The sequence below is a fragment of the Hypanus sabinus genome, chromosome 27 (genome assembly GCF_030144855.1).
Source record: "Hypanus sabinus isolate sHypSab1 chromosome 27, sHypSab1.hap1, whole genome shotgun sequence".
Classification (NCBI taxonomy): domain Eukaryota; kingdom Metazoa; phylum Chordata; class Chondrichthyes; order Myliobatiformes; family Dasyatidae; genus Hypanus; species Hypanus sabinus.
Window position 1 is genome coordinate 42014632 of NC_082732.1, and position 17639 is coordinate 42032270.

Below are 17639 nucleotides of genomic sequence, written 5' to 3' on the forward strand. Positions count from 1 at the left end.
TCAGCTCCTCACTCGCAGATAACCTCCAATCAGGAGGCTGGACGAGGACCTGAACTCGGGCCCAAAATGTCTGACTCCAGACCTCAAACTCTGGTCTTGCCAATCCACATGCCTAGAGGGACACCGGTCCTCCTACCTCCTGGCCATCGGAACACCAACTCCAAAACTCTCCAACAACTCACTGATCCTGAGTGGGTGGAGGGGGACCAGCCCTTGCCCACACTGATCTTCTGGCCAAAATCTGACCACAGATGTCCCATGACTGAGTGGGTGGCCTTCAAACACAGTGCAGAGGATTAGACTCTGGCTGAACCTCTAATTCCCTACATCCCTCTCTCTAAACCCTGATTTTAACTCTCCTCTCTGCCTCCAAAACCATCCCTACAAATGTAAAAAAACAACAAGATCTGAGCCATCTTTGATGGAGGCTGCATCTTTTAATCAACAATAGCTGCAATCCAGCCATCACTACTTAAATGTCTCCCACTGCCAACAAGTGTCATCATGCTTTTGGTGCCAACAAAACAGGCCAGTAACTTACTAATTCTAACCCATATGTCTTTGGAAATATAGGAGGAAACTGGAACATGCGGAGGGAACCCACGCAGTTAGGGAGAGAGTATTCCAACTCCATTCAGACAGTGGCAGGAGTTGAATCCAGGTTGCTGGCGCTGTAAAGCGTAGCATTAACCACCAAACTACCGTGCCACCAGTTTATTTATTTCATGAATAAAGTATTTTGTAATTAAAAGCAATGATGGCGGAAATGGATCACAGCGCTGGAGTTTGTATGGACAAACAGGTTAATTGTGAGGAGGTTGGACCAGTTCAGAAAGTGAGTAATGACATGGAACTTGGCAAAAGTTCTGGAAAATAGAACTTTGGCCTTTACTTCAAAAAGGCTGCAGTGCAACAGTTAGCTAAAGCCTTGCAGAAGTTTGTTGATTCCTGTCTAGTGTACTGTGTGCTGCCTTGGTCTTCTTAAAGAGGGGATGCAGTTGCCTTTGGGGTGTACCTCCATTCTGACCCACTACCATCAGGAAGGAGGTACAGGAGCATCAGGACTAGGACTGACAGACTGGGTAACAGCTTCTTCCCTCAGGCTGTGAGACTAACGAATACCCTGCCACCACTGAGGGCTCGTCATTAGGACACTGAGCTGTGCTGTGCACCTCATAAATTTTAAAGTTTAAATTATTTTTGGTAATTATTTTTATGTGCTGTGTGGGATATATGTTTTCGAAGTTCAAAGTAAATGTATTATCAAAGTAGATATATGTCATCATATCCAACTCTGTGATTCATTTTCTTGTGGGCATACTTAGTAAACTGATAGAATAGTAACTGTGACAGAATCTATGAAAGACTGCACCAACTAGGGCGTTCAACAAGAATGCAGAAGACACAAACATTGCAAATACAAAAAGAAGAAACAATAATAATAAATAAATAAGCAATAAATATTGAGAACATGAGATGAAATGTTCTTGAAAATGAGTCCATAGGTTGTGGGAATAGTTCAATGATGGGCAAGTGAAGTTGAGTGAAATTATTCTCTTTGGTTCAAAAGCCTGATGGTTGAGTGATACTAATTGTTCCTGAACCTGTTAGTGTGGGTCCTAAAGCTCTTGTACCTTCTTCTAGATGCCAGCAACAGGAAGAGAACATGTCCTGGGTGGTGGGGGGCCTCTGACGATGGATGCTCTTTTCCTCATGAAGGTGTGCTCAGTGGTTGGGAGGGCATTACTTATAATGCACTGGGCTAACCCACTACTTTTTGGAGGATTTTCTGTTAAAAGACATCGGTGTTTCTATACCAGGCTATGATACGGCCAGTTTGTATACTCTCCACCACACACCTATAGAAGTTTGCCAAAGTTTTAGATGTCATGCCAAATCTCCTGAGAAAGTAGAGGCATTGCTGTGCTTTCTTCGCAATTGTAGGTGTGTGGATCACCCTGCCAGGGGTGCTGGCAGAGGCAGATACATCAGGGCATTTAAGAGACTCTTAGGAACGGGAGGTCTAAGTTGAAGGGTAGAGTTAGATTGATCTTGGACTAGGTTAAAACTTTGGCTCAACCTTGAGGGATGAAGGGCCTGTATTGTGCTGTAACATTCTATGATCTGAGACCTTTTCTCGGGGTAGAAATGGCTGATACCAGAGGACATAATTTTAAGGTGATTGGAAGAAAGCATAGGGGGTATATCAGTTCTTTACATAGAGAGTGGTGTGTGCATGGAATATCCTGCCAGACCATTAGACCATAAGTCTTAACAGCAGAATTATGCCATTCAGTCCATCAAGTCTGCTCCATCATGGCTGATTTATTATCTCTCTCAGCCCCATTCTCCTGCCTTTTCCCTGTAACCTTTGACATCCGGACTAATCAAGAGCCTATTAACCCCTACTTTAAATATTCCCAGACACTTGGCCTCCACAGCAATGAATTCCATCGATTCAGCACCCTCTGGCTAAAGGCATCCCTCTAGTCTGAGGAAATACCCTCTGGTCCTAGACTCACCCATTACAGGGAACACCTTCTCCACATCCACCCAATCCAGATCTTTCAATATGTGATAAATTTCAATGAGATCCCTCTTCATTCTTCTAAACTCCAGCGAGTACAGATCCGGAGCCAACAAATGCTCCTCATGTGTTAACCCTTTCATTCCTGGAATCGTTCTCTTGAATCTCCGCTGGACCCTCTCCAATACCAGCACACCTTTTCTTAGATAAGGGGCCCAGAACCAATTACAGTACACCAAGTACGGCCAGAGGTGTCGATAGAGGCAGATGCATCAGGGCCATTTAAGACAGGCACATGGACGATAGGAAAATGGAGAGCTATGTGTAAGGTCAGGGTTAGATTGTTTGTAAAATAGGTTATAAGGCCAGCAGATTGTGGGCTGAAGGGCCTCTATTCTGCTGTAACCTTCTATATGCTTTTCATGTCTAACTGGACGTGGCAATCAGCCATCGGCCCTGGACTATCGCTCAGTGTTCTGCGTCCTCTGTGCTATATTCAGAGTTGATTTTTGACCACGAAGAGTTACAAGGCACAGGCTAGTGAAGCTGAAATCCGTCCAATGCTGCATCCACCACAATCTGCTTCAAAGGCGGGGCAGGGGCAGGGGCAGGGGCTCAACGTCCTCCTCACGCTTATTTCTCATGTTCTTCAGGGGTAAAAACTTCAGGAGGGTCAGGCACAGAAGCGGCACAGCACTTGACATGTTGAATGAGCTGCTAGTATACATTAATGTGCCTGTTAATCTTTCCCCTCGTCCCAACGAGACATACCTCCGGTAATAGGAAACAGCTGCAGCAGTGTTTCTGGACTGGACCACAGCTGGTGCTGTAGATGATGCTCACAGGCAGGTCTATTCATTATACACCCTTGTGCGTGAAGCACTGGAGGGCTCACAGATGCCTGAAGGTGGATGAAATTTCAACTCGCTCCATAAAACTTAACGCTCCCTTGTCTGAGAGTCTGAAAGTAACAGGGAACTCAGGGCGGGCCTGTTACTTTGAATAAAATCAACAAAACAGATTTTATTTTTCAAGCACCACACATAAAGTGCTGGAGGAACTCAGCAGGTCAGGCAGCATCTACTTAGAGGAATAAAGACCTTAAGACCAAAAGACATAGGAACAGAATTAGGCCATTCAGCCCATTGAGTTTGCTCTGCCATTTCATCATAGCTGATGCATTTCCCTCTCAACACCTTTCTTCTGTCTTCTCTCCATAACCTTTCACATTCTGACCGATCAAGAACTGATCAACCTCTGCCTTAACTGCACCCGGTGACTTGGCAATGAATTCCACAGATTTACCACCCTCCGGCTAAAGAAATTCCCCCTTATATCTGTTTCAAATGGATGACCTTCTGTTCTCATCTGGTCCTAGACTCCCCCACCAAGGGAAACATCCTCTTCACATCCACTCTATCTAGGCCTTTCAACGTTCAATAGGTTTCAATTAGATCCCCCCCTCATTCTTCTGACTGTGTCAATGCTTCAGACCAGGCCCACCAGTCCTGATGAAGGGTCTCGGCTTGAAACATCGGCTGTTTATTCCTCTCCATAGACGCTGCTTGACCTGCTGAGTTCCTCCAGCATTGTGCGTGTTCCTCTGGAAGACAGTCCATGGCATTCAAATAACAAATTTTAGCTTAAAGTTTATTGAGCAGTTTTGGAAGGTACAATACTTCAACTACACCTGACCCTATCAGAATTAGAAAGCGGTACATTGTGGAAGCCGGGCAGGACAATTGTCTAGTAACTGATCAAATTTCAAAGTAGATTTATTTCTCCATGGATTGTCACCTTGTCGCGGTGGAGAAGCTTGTGTGGCCCTGAGATCCCGAGAGCGATGCCGTCTGGAGCTGTGCTCCTGGTAGGGTCACCCATGGCGGTAAGGTCGAGGGTGAGGTCCCTGACAAAGAACAATCCAACCAAGACCTCAACAGTGGAACAGTCGGACAAAGTTACTTCGAACTCAACGGCTGTGAAGGCGGATGAAGGCTGCAACAAATCCATTAGCTCCAGTCATTGTGATTTCCATGCTGTTGGAATCAGTTGGTTGACTTGTGAAGTATCGTGTGCTTCCTGGAGTGCAACATCAAGTACACAATAAACAAATACACGCACAAGTGTCTTCACTCTGTGGAAATGGAACGAAGACCATCATCCTTGACCTCGAGGGGTAGCCAAGACGACGACGACGAGATTTATTATCAGAGTACATAAGTGTCACTATATAAAACCCTGAGATTCATTTTCTTCAAGGCATACTCAATAAATCCATAATAGAATAATAACCACAATAGAATCAATGAAAGACCGCACCAACAGTGTGCAAAAGCACAAGATATTCGGCTGACACTGGAATCCAGAGCAACACACACAAAATACAGGAGGGACTGAGCAGGTCAGACAGCATCTATGGAGAGGACTATACAATCGATATGTTTGGTGGACACCCTTCTTCAGGACTAGAAATGAAATATCGACTGTTCATTCCTCTCCATTGGTGCTGTTGGATCTTTTATGTGTGTTACTCTGGGTTTCCAGCATCTGCAGAATCTTTTGTCTTTATGGTTTATTGTACTGTGCCAAGATCTACATTCTGTGTTCTTTGTTCAGTGATTTTTATGCCTCATTGGGGGAATCAGAGGTGGAGAGGGTAAGCAACTTTAAATTTCTTGGCGTTTTCATTTCCGAAAATCTGTTCTGGGTCCAGCAAGTAAGTGCCATTAAAAAGAAAGTACAGCCATTTTTCTTAGAACTTTCTTAGAAGTTAGCGGAGATTCAACTAAAACTTTGACAAACTTCTATAGATGTGTGATGGAGATTATATTGACAGGTTGCATCATGGTCTGGTATGGAAACACCAATGCCCTTGAATGGAAAAGCCTACAAAAGGTAGTGGATGCAGCCCAGTTCATCACAGTAAAGCCCTCCCCACTATTGAGCACATCTACTAGGAGCACCATTGCAGGCAAGCAGCATCCATTATCAAGGACCCCCAACATCCAGACCATGCTCTCTTTTCGCTGCTGCCATCAGGAAGAAGGTACAGGAGCCTCAGGAGCCTCAGGACCCACAGCGACAGGTTCAGGAAAGTTACTACCCCTCAACCGTCAGGCTCTTGAACTAGAGGGGATAACTTCACTCAGCTTCACACAGCCAACAATGAACTCTTCCCACTTTCAAGCTCTCTTCATCTCATGTTCTGGATATTTATTACTTATTTTTTTATTATTACTTCTTTTTGTATTTACAGAGTTTCCTGTCTTTTGCACTGTGATTGTTTGACTTTCTGAGATATGGTTTACATTGATTCTATTGTGTTTCTTTGTATTTACAGTGAATGCCTGCAAAAAAATGATTCTCAGGGTAGAATATGGTGACATGTATGCACTTAGGTACTAAATTTACTTCGAACCTTATACTGTAATGATGCTGCAAAACAAAAAACTTAACAGTATATGCCAGTGATAAAAAACCTGATTCTGATTCTGAAATGTACCTTTGTCTTTCCTTTGTCGTGCCAAGGACCATGAACGGATGCCTTTCTCCTCACCTAGCTTCAACTATCACCTGCCAGCTAAAACTCCTTCCCATTCTCCCATCTTCTTATTCTGGCTTCTTTTCCAGTCCTGATGAAGGGTCTCAGCCTGAAACATTGACTGTTTATTCCCCTCCATAGACGCTGCCTGACCTACTGAGTTCCTCCAGCATTTTGTGTGTGTTCCTCTGGATTTCCAGCATCTGCAGAATCTCCTGTGTTTAAGATTTTAGTTTTCCTTTTTTAAGTGTTCTGTTTGCCTGAAATGCTTGACCAAGGAACAGACTTACATTTCTTTGCCATATTTCTTTCCTTTTTCCTTTATAAAGGAGGTTTATTCCGTGATTAAAACACAAGAGATTCTGCAGATGTTGGAAATCTTGAGTAACACGCCCAAAATGCTGGAGGAGCTCAGCAGATCAGGCAGCATCGATGGAAGAGAATCAAAATCAGAATCAGGTTTAATATCACCGGCATACGTCGTGAAATCTGTCGACTTTGCACAGCAATCAATGCAATACTTAATAATAGAGGGAAAAAACTGTGAATTACAGTAGGCATATTTAAGTAATTAAATAAGTAGTGCAAAAATAGAAATAAAAAAGTAGCGATGTTGTATTCATGTGTTCATTGTCCATTCAGAAATCTGATGGCAGAAGGGCAGAAGCTGTTGCTGAATTGTTGAGTGTGTGTCTTCAAGCTCCTGTACCTCCTCCCTGATGGTAGCAATGAGAAGCGGGCATGTCCTGGGTGATGGGTATCCACAATTTTGTGGCATCACTCCTGTATACTACAGAGGCTAATGCTCACGATGGAGCTGGCAAAGTGAACAAGTTGAGCTTATGCAGAACCTCTCCAGCATTCTGTGTGTGTTTCTTTGGATGGCACAGTACTGTAGTGATTAGCTCAACACTATTACAGCACTAAGTCAAGTCACTTTTATTGTCATTTCGACCATAACTGCTGGTACAGTACATAGTAAAAATGAGACAACGTTTTTCAGGACCATGGTGCTACATGACACTTTACAAAAACTATACTGAACTACATTAAACCAACACAGGAAAAAAAAACTACACTAGACTACAGACCAACCCAGGACATACAGGACTTAAGCCAGCCATAAGATTAGAGTTCAAATCTCGCCAAAGTCTGTCAGGGGTTTATACGTTGTCCCTGTGAGCACGTGTTTCCTCTGGGTGCTCGGGTTTCCTCCTGCTGGTGAATGTGCTGACGTGTTCATCCTTGAAGACGGTGATGGTGACAGGATGACTGGACCGTCTGAGGTGCTGCTACCCTCTGCAGTGGGGCTATGGGTTTTTACTAGGTATGAGGTGACCGCATAGCTGGGGATGGTGATGGTGATGTTGGCTGGGGATAAGAACTGGCCAGGACACCTGAGAGCTCTTCCTGTTGGAACGAGTGCAGGGTAACGCATTACAAGGCCTAGAGAGGAACAAGGTCTCCAGACTTCTGGAACTCAAAGTTCAAAGTAAATTTATTATAACAATAAATACTGCATACATCCATAACACCATAGGAGCAGAATGAGGCCACTCAGCCCATCAGGTCTGCTCTGCCGTTCCATCTTGGCTGATTTATTATCCCTCTCAATCCCTGTCACTCTCCTGCCTTCTCCCCGTAACCTTTGACAGGCACACTTACTAATCAAGAACCTATCACCCTCTGCTTTAAATATACCCAATGACTTGGCTTCCACCACCAGTTGTGGCAATGAATTCCACAGATCCACCACCCTCTGGCTAAAGGAATTACTCCTCGCCATGTGTTGAAATACATTGGCAGTTTACTCCCTTTCCACAGATGCTGCCTGACTTACTGGGCTCCTCTAGCATTTGTATGCATTACTCAAAATTTCCAGCATCTACAGAATCACTTGTGTTCATAATTCTGCTCCTATGTTGTCTGGTCTTATGGAATGAAAGGGTATAAGTCAGTGTAGGTCATTGCTACGGTACAAGTGACCGAACACGAATGTAGGGCCTTCTCAGTGGAAAGATTGGACACACACAGCTGAGTCTGGCTTTATAATGCACAAAAGATGTTGGAGCTGAGAGCAAGGGAACAATCCAATGTTTCTTGTCTCCCAAGAGTGGATCAGATCAACACTAGACTCAGTGTCACCCATAGCAAACCAGCGGTATCTCAAGCACCACACAGCGAGCGGACTTGCCCCCATTCCAATGAGGTGATTTGTAGTGAGCCCTGCCATTTGCAGAGCAGATCTGCTGGACGGAGGCCAGGGACAGTGTGAAGTTTGCCAGGAGTATTGAACAGAAAGGCTCAACTAGGTGGAGTAGGTGTTAAAGTCAAAGTCAAAAGTCAAAGTAAGTTTATTATCTTGAGATTCATTTGCTTGCAGGCATTTATCAGAAAATAAAGAAATGTATTAGAATTTATTAGACATACTGGTATGCTAATTGGCCAGTGTAAGTTATCGCGTGATGGGCTTAGGGTTAATTGGGGCTGTGGGTTTGCTGAAGTAGCTTGGCTTGAATTGCTGGAAGGGCCTGTTCTGCATCATCAGAATCAGAATCAGAATCAGACTTTAATCGCCAAGTACCTGTGCACATACAAGGAATTTACTTCCGGCAGATGTTGTCTCTCTGCTCATAACAATAATAAATATAAATGAAAATATAGATTATACATACAGGTAGTGCAATCCAAGTAATAGTCATAACACTAAATAAAAATAAATAAAATTAAACTCTGAAGGAACTCAGCAAGTTGGGCAGCATCTGTGGAGAGGAATAAACAGTCAACGTTTCAGGCTGAGACCTCTTGTCAGGACTGGGGAGGAAGGGGGAAGAAGCCAGAATGAAAAGTTTGGGGAGGGGAAGGAGGACAAGCTGGCAGGTGATAGGCGAGACAAGCTGAAGGAGAAGGCGGGTGGGTGGGGAGAGGGGATGAAGCAAGAAGTTGGGAGGAGATGGGTGGGAGACGTAAAGGGCTGAAGAAGGGATCTGATAGGAAAAAAGAGTAGACCATGGGAGAAAGGAAAGGAGGAGGGGCACCAGAGGTAGGTAATGGTCAGGGGTGGAGATCATGGAATAGAGGGAGGGATGTGGGGAACTTTCAGCTGCCAGCTCATTCTCCTACACCACCACTTACTCTTTTTTCCCAGCTTCTGCCCCCTTCCCTTCCAGTCTGATTGAAGCCCAAAACATCGACTGTTTATCCTCCTCCATAGATGCTTCATGACCTGCTGAGTTTCTCCAGCATTTCGTGTTTGATGTCAGAGAGCGGTCTAACTTCCTGTAAATCCCTTCCCCGTCTCTCTTCTTTCATTGCCCATTCCATCTCTCCTCTCACCATTTCTCTTCTCCTCACTTACTCAGCATGGTCCACTCTCCTCACCTATCAGATTCCTTCTTCTTCAGCCCTTTACTTCTTCCACGTATCATCTCCCAGCTTCTTACTTCATCCCCCCCCTTCCCCCTCATGTCACTTCACCCATCACTTTCGAGCTTGTACTCCTTCCCATTCCCCCTCCTCCTTATTCTGGCTTCTTCCCCCTTCCGTTCCAGCACTGATGAGGCGTCTTGGCTCAGAACGTTTACTCCTTATTCCCCTCCGTTGGTGCTGCCTGACCTGCTGAGTTTCTCCAGCATTTTGTGTGTGATGATGCTCCAGACTTCCATTATCTGGTGAATCTCCTATGTCACAGAAACAGGCTCTTTGGTCCATCTCATCCATGCTGTGCAAGATATCTAATTGAAATAGTTCCATTTGCCTCTGTTTGGTCCAGTTCCCCTCTAAACCAGGGGTCCCCAACCTTTTTTTTTATGCCTTGGACCCTTATCATTAACTGATAGGTCTGTGGATCCGAGATTGGGAACCCCTGATCTAAACATTTCCTAACCGTGAATCTGTTCAATAGTTCAATTTAATATCAGAGAAATGTACACAAGACACGTGCTGAAATTCTTGTTCTTCACAAACATTCACAAAAACAGAGGAATGAGTGACAGTTAAAATGTTAGAACTCCAAAGACCCCCATTCCCCCTCCCACACACAAGCAGCAACAAAGCAACAACCCTCCCCACCCCCACCCACCCTTGCAAAAAAGCAACAACACCCTCCACCCACCGATAAGGACCACGATCTGCAGTACAACAAAAAGTAACCATTCACCCGACAATTCGACATACCACAGGCTCTCTCCCTCTCCCTAAGAAAGGGAAAAAGACTGAGTGTAACTCCTGGTCAGGGTCTTCAACCAAACCCCATCCACCCTGAAAAGGAAAAGGAGAGAAACAAGATGTCCAAGTAATGTCTTAAATGTTGTATTTTCACAGAGCTCTACCACTTCTTCTGGCAGTACATTCCACGCCATTGAATTGGTTTGGCACAGCGCGGAGGGCCATTGGGCCTGTTCCTGTGCTGTACTGTTCTAAGCTTATTTACTTATATATTTATTGAGATACTGTCCACTTCTGGTCCTTCGAGCCACGCTGCCTAACAACCCTTGAATTAACCCTCGTCTAATCACAGGACAATTTATAGTGACCTATTAACAGACCAACTGGTAAATCTTTGGACTGTTGGAGAAAACTGGAGCACCCAGAGGAAACCCATGTGGTCACAGAGATAACATACAAACTCCTTACAGACATCCCCACCATCTTCTGTTTGAAAATCTTGCCCCTCGGATCCCCTTTAAAGTATTTCCCCTCTCAGTGAAAACCTCTGCCCTTTGGTTTCAGACTCTGCCAGCCTGTGGCCATCCACTCCTCATGATTTTATACACCTCTCATGTCATCCCTCAGCCTCCCTTGATCCAGGGAAAACCGTCCCAGCCACTTCCCATAACTCAAGCCCTGGTAACGCCCCCATAAATCTTTTCTGCACCCTCTGTAGTTTAATCACATCTGTCCTTGAATTGGAGAACGGAAAATCTCCAAGACGTGTATTTTTCAAAACAAATAAGAAATTCCAACTATTTCCAGTTACAAGGATATGAATCTGCATCAGTCACGTCTGACTGCAGAAGCTTTTCGAATATTCCACAATATTAGCTTCTTGCATCAACATAATTTCACATTGTCTCTCTCTTTCAAGTTACAGAACTTAAATGTGTTTGGAAATTGTCAGAGAAAGTCACTGGATGCGGTCTACCATCACTGCAGGACTTGTCTGTGACACTACCCACCAGCAAACTGCCTTTTCCAAAAGCTCTCTTCTGCAAAGTTTGAAGTACATTTATTATCAAAGTATGTATACTACATTCAACCTTGAGACTTGTCTCCTTTTGGACAGCCACAAAGCAAAGAAACTCAAGAGAACCCACTGACAAAGACCATCAGACACCCAATGTGCAGAAGAAAACAAATCGAGCAATTAAACAATAAAAAGCAAAAGATAACATTCCAAAGTAAAGTTCACAGAAGTGAGTCCAGAGCCATGAAGCTGGTCATCAGTGCAGTGGATCCAGGAGCCGTGGCCTCAGTTCAGTGCAGAGACGAGTGAACTTTGTGGAGCAGCGAGCTGAACACCAGCCAACCCCTGCCTCTGGGCTCCAACAAACTGACCGGCCAAACCTCAGGTTGTTCCCAGACCCAGGCCTGGGTTCTGCCGCCTCGCCTCCGCTCGCATCACCTCAGTTCTGCCGCAGCGAATCGCCTCCCAAGTCTGCTCCAGCGATGGAATTCAAACAAAAACGTCACACCGTTTTGAAAGCTTCTTTCTCCAGGCAGTTAATCTGAAAAACCAACTCGCACAAAATGCTGGAGGAACTCAGCAGGCCAGGTAGCATCTACAGAAGTAAAGTACTATCAACATTTTGGTCGGAAACGTTGACTGTACTCTTTCCCACAGAGGCTGCCTGGCCTGTTGTTCCTCCAGCACTTTGTGGATATTGCTCGGATTTCCAGCATCTGCAGATTTTCTCTTGTTTGTAACCTGATTAACCATTTTAGTTAGGCACACCACTCCATTTATTACCCCCACCACTGCACTGTAAACACTTTAAACCACCTTTTATAATGCTGCTTCTATTGTAAATATATGCTGTTATTAGGCCAGGCAGCATCTATAAGGAGAAGCACTGTCAACGTTTCGGGCCTGAAATGTCGACAGTGCTTCTCCTTATAGATGCAGCCTGGCCTGCTGTGCTCCACCAGCATTTTGTGTGTGTTGTTTGAATTTCCAGCATCTGCAGATTTCCTTGATGTTATTGATGTATTTCTGCACATTTAATTCCTTCTCAACACTCTAACTTATTTTTGTGTGAATTTTTGTTCTTTGTAATTGTTGAATGTTGCTTTTGTTGCATGCCGTGCCAACACACCACAGCAAACTTCTCATACATATAAATAAAATAAAGTTAATCCTCGATTCTTGATTAAAGAATTGTGGAGCTCTAGGAAGATCCAGTAAGTAGTATGTGTGGAAAGGCTGAATAGCCTGTTTCTCATTCCGTGAAACTCTAGACTTCTGTGGGCATTTTAATGGGAGAAAACAAAGGGCGTTGGATTATTCTATGACGTAAGTGAACAAATGAGCTTACATCTGTTAAAGAGTTAAGTCAGTCTGTCCCAAGAGAAAGAGGCATAAAAGCCCTTGTAGTGTTTTTTTGGGAGCGGGCGTGTGGGATAGTGCAGGGGCTAGTGTGTACCTCTTTAATCTATTCTATCGCTGTCAAGTTGAGTGTAGTGAGTTAAGCCATAAATAATGACCTTGACAAGGAACTAGGGATGACTTACACTTGCCAAGAATTCAAAGCACCTTCTTTGCTCTGTGTACACATTAACCGGGGGTTGAGAAGCAGTCGTCAGCCTTGGCCACTGCCCAGAGGCGAGACAGTTTGGCAGGGAGACTGTGGGAACTAAGGGGGCGACACCCAAACGTCATCACAGCTGCAAGCAAAGCCGCTGAGCAGAAAAGGCTAATTACAGAAAAAAATGTACCTCTGGGCTGTCCAGAGAGATCTGCTGTAAGTAAGGTGCCGCTGCAGCGTGCAGCCTGAAGTCATCCCAGTAACATGTGGGGCAGGGTTCCCCTGTCAATCCACTCGTGGGATTCAGACACAGGGATTTTGGTGTAGGCTGTTTTCAATAAAAAAGTTAAGCAAACAGAACGAATGGAAAAGCCATTCCCAAAGCAAAACAGCTGGTGTAGAGAGCAGCAGCAGCACGGGTACTGTGAGAAAGTAGGCAAGGTGCAGATTCTCACTGCTGGCAGCAGGCATACACAGTTGCGTGCAGAGGTCTGAGAATCAGTCTCCCCTGACAAGGAAGGCCTCAGTCATGGAAGGTCTGGCAAGGCCGCTGCTCCTGAGGTGTCTCCTCTCGTGTCCAAGGCTGCCTCTGTCCTGATGGGTGGGTGTGAGAAAGGCAGCAATGTTTCACTGGGCCCTTCACAAAAAATAAACCATACTGTGAGGTTTACTGTCTGGGTGGTCACTCTCTCTCTCTCTGACCCCCCCCCCCTTCTCTCTCTCTCTCTCAACTCTCTCTCTCTGACCCCCCCCGTCTCTCTTATCTCTCTCTCTCTGACCCCCCCCTCTGTCTTACCTCTCTCTCTCTGACCCCCCCCGTCTCTCAGTCACTCACTCTCTCTATATCTCATCTCTCTCTATCTCTTTCTCTCTGTCTGTCTCTCTCCCTTCCTCTCTCTCTCTCTCTGCCTCTCTCTTCTTCTCTGTCTTTGTCTCTGTCTCCATCTCTCTCACACTCTTTGTCTTTCACTTGCTCTCTCCTGCCCATCTGTCACTCTCTCACTCCCTCTCTCTTTGTATCCTGTCTCTTCTCTCTATCTCCCTCTCTCTGCATCTCTCCCCCCACCTCTGTCTCTCCATCTCTCCCTCTTTCTCTGCCTCTCCCCCCTTTTTCACTTCCTTGCTCTCTGTTTGTCTCCCTTTGCCTCTTTCTCTGTTTGTCTGTTGGTCCCTTCCTTCCTTCCTGCCTTTCTCCATTTCTCCTCTCCCATTCCTCTCCTCTGTCTTTCTCTTTCTTTCTGCCGCTCTCTCCCCCCTCTATCTCCCCTCTCCCTTCTTTCTGTCCTTCTCTCCTTTTCTCTCTCCATCTCTCTCCCCTCTCTCCTCCTCTTTCCCCCCACTCCTTTTCTCTCTCCATCTCTCTCTTTCTCCCTCTCTCTCTCTCTTCTCCTGTTTCCCCCTCTCTCCCCACCTAAGGATGGCCACCCATGATCAGATACTTCCTGACACCCTGTGGAAGTTTTAGCCACTGGTTTGTAATGTATTCAAACTCTGCCAGTATATTGTGTGCTCTTATGTTTATACACACACAAACACAGACACACATCTAAACAAGTAAATTAATACACACACAAACTCCATCTAGCAGGTCAGTCAATGACTGGTAATTAGCAGCAGGATCACGATCATGTCTTATGGTTTTATGGTCTTATAGGAAAAACTCTCCAAACTTGGAGTCAGTTTGGTGAACAGAGAGGCTGGGCAGGTGATATGTAGTGGACCAATGGTAAAAGAGTGGTAAGTGGTAGACCAAAGATAGGCCAGCAATAGCTAATGGACCAATGAGGAGTCAATGACAGATCGTGGATTAATTGTAGGTCATTACTACATGGACCAGTGGTAGGTAGGTCAGTGGCAGACAATGGACCAATAATAGGTGATAGACCAATTGCAGCTCAATGATAGGTGATGAACCAATGGTAGGTCACTAATAGGTGATGGACCAATGGTTGGTCAGTAATAGATTATGGATGAATGATGGGCCATGGATAGTTAGTGGACCAATGGTAAGAAGGCTAGTGATAGTGAATGGACCAATGTTAGTACCCATGTGTATTCTGTACATGGAGCCTCTGAACTTTAATACTCAGTTCATCACAAGGCCCAAAGCCTGGAGAGCAGGAGAAACAGCTTTGTATTCTGCGTCTACAGGGAGAACTTACCCCTGCCAGGTGGGTCAGTGACTTCATTTTGGAGCAGCTGAAAACCTTGAGCACTTTTGTAGAGAGGGCAGGTTGCTAGGGAATGGATTGGGGTTGTTGTGTGAGGTCTCAGAAGGAGAAGGAGTCTGAGTATGAAGATGTTTGTGGGTAGGAGTATCTTAATGGAACTTCAGTCATACGTGGATCAAAGTGACAGATCTACGGGAGATTTCACTGACAGAACCTCATATTTTGTATGAGTGCTTGTGTCTCTCACAGTTTATTTATTTATTTAGCGATCCAGTGTGGAACAGCCCCATTTGGCCCAACGAGCCTCACTGTCTAGTAACCTGCCTATTTAACCCTAGCTTAACCACAGGACAATTCACAATGACCATTTAACCTGCTAAGTGGCACGTCTTTGGGGTGTGGGGGGAAAGAGGAGCACCCAGAGGAAACCCACGTGGTCACGGGGTGAACGTAAAAACTCCGTACAGACGGTTGCAGGAATTGAACCCAGGTCACAGGCATTGCGCTGACCGTACCACTCTGAAAAGTGCTTGGCTGCCATTGAGAGGGCTTACTGGTTACCATCGGGTGCATTCCCCCAGTGGAACCTCTGGCATCTATTTCTACCCTACTCCGTCACCACTTGCATTAGTCAGTTCCCCCCACTTTGCACACCCTGTCACAGGACTTCCCTGTATTCTCCTGGCCTCCTTTGTTTTGCCTCCAACTGTTTCCAGGGTCGTCAGGCTGAAACATCAATCCTGTTTCCTTCTCCTGCACAGGTGCAGCCTGCTACGTACAGTCCTGGGCAAAAGCCTTCGGCACATTTATACAGCCGGGGTGCCTAAGGCTTCTGCACAGCTCTCTAGCAATTTAATGATTTGCGCTGTACTGCTGCCCCCAAAAAAAACAACTCATGACTAGTGAGTGATGATAAACCTGATTCTGATATGGGTCTCTATTGTGGACTGAGAGTGGGAAGGGGGCAGGGACAGGGGAATCGTGGTTGGGAAAAGGGGCAGGGAGAGAGGAAGCATGGTTGGGAAGAGGGGGAGGGAGCGGGAAGCACCATAGAGACATTCTGTAAGGATCAATAAACCAATTGTTTGGAATCCAATGACCTAGCCTGGTGTGGCAGGGCTGGGTGTGTCTGAACCTGCACTACCCCGGCACTCCTTCTCTGCCACCTGTCCCACACCCCTCCCGCAACGCTCCACCCTCACCATTCCCAACATCCTTTGCTCCTGCCAGATTTACAAACTCATTCTCTGCTCCACGTTGACAAATACAGGACTGTGCAAAAGTCCTTGGCATCCCAGCTATATGAGCTGTATGTGCCTAAGACTTTTGCACAGGACTGTAAGTACAGCTTGAAGACGCGCACTCAATGTCTCAGGAACAGATTCTTCCCCTCCACCATCAGATTTCTGAAGAGACAATGAACCCATGAACACTGCCTCACTATTTTTGCACTAATTTAATTTAATTCCATTTCATATATTTCTCATTGTAATTGGTAGTTTGTTATTATGTATTGCAATATACTTCCACCGCAAAACAAACAAGTTTCACAACACACACAAAATGCTGGTGGAACGCAGCAGGCCAGGCAGCATCTATAGGGAGAAGCACTGTCGACGTTTTGGGCCAAGACCCTTCGTCAGGACTCCATAGATGCTGCCTGGCCTGCTGACTTCCTCTGGCATTGTGTGTGTGTTCCAGATATCCTTAGCAATGCCAGGAGTTCCTTGGTCTCAATCCGCCTCTCATGAAGCCCAGTAAATGCTGGGATGTTTGAGATGCTCGCGATTGGGGATAATTCAGGGGTTGTGAAATTACACAATTTCATGCTGTTACAGTTTGGGGCATCTGAGTCCAGAGTTCATTTTTGGCGTCCTCTGTAAGAAAGTTTGTACGTTCTCCCCATGACCATGTGGGTTACCTTTGGTCGCTCCAGTTTCCAAAGAGGTACTGGTTAGTAGGTTAATTGTCCTATGATTAGGCTGGGGTTAAATAGAGTGAGTTTCTGGGTGGTGCAGTTCCTTGAGTCGGAAGAGACAGTTTTGAGCTGTAACTCTGAATAAAAAAATAAATAAAATATCCAGCAGCACAATCATTCATTAGGTGTGAGCCATCTCTGATTCTGTCCCATTGAAACTACAGGGAGGGAGACAATGGATGACTATTCCAGCTATTAGCACATTGTAAAAGGTGAATCCCTGGCACCTAAGGCACAGTTTGGAACAGGTGTGTTTTTGTCATTTAACCCCCTGCTTGGTTGTAAATCCTTGGAGCTGTCCCTCAACACTAACAAAAGGGGGTAGATTTTGGGTGACTGCAGTTTGTATTAAGAGCTGTTTCTGGCATCTCCAAGCCTGAATGCTTGAAACCGTGGTGAGCGACACTGTTCAGAACTGTCTTGCTGCCTATCTCTTGCATGCTTGCATTATTTCATTGAGAATGGGTCTTCAGGCTCCTGTGCTTCCTCCCTGATGATGATAACAATGAGAAAAGGGCATGTCCCAGATGGTGAAGGCCCTTAAAATGGGTGCATCATTCTTGAGGCTCCGGCTCTCGAAGATGTCCTCCATGTTGGGAAAGGTTGATGGAGTTGAGTCTGGAACAGTCTTGAGATCCTCTGCGATGGAGCCTCCTCGCCAAGCTGCAAAGCAACCACA

At 45.4% G+C, this 17639-nt stretch overlaps 1 long non-coding RNA gene across 1 annotated transcript in view; it reads left to right on the top strand.

The window, feature by feature from the left end:
• Positions 1 to 12150, top strand: part of LOC132382262 (uncharacterized) — a 50417-nt gene extending 38267 nt beyond the window's left edge. Inside the window, exon 4 of the long non-coding RNA XR_009508258.1 lies at positions 11155 to 12150. This is a non-coding gene — a long non-coding RNA (uncharacterized LOC132382262). The remainder of the gene's footprint in view (positions 1 to 11154) is intronic.
• The last annotated feature ends 5489 nt before the right edge of the window (positions 12151 to 17639 follow it).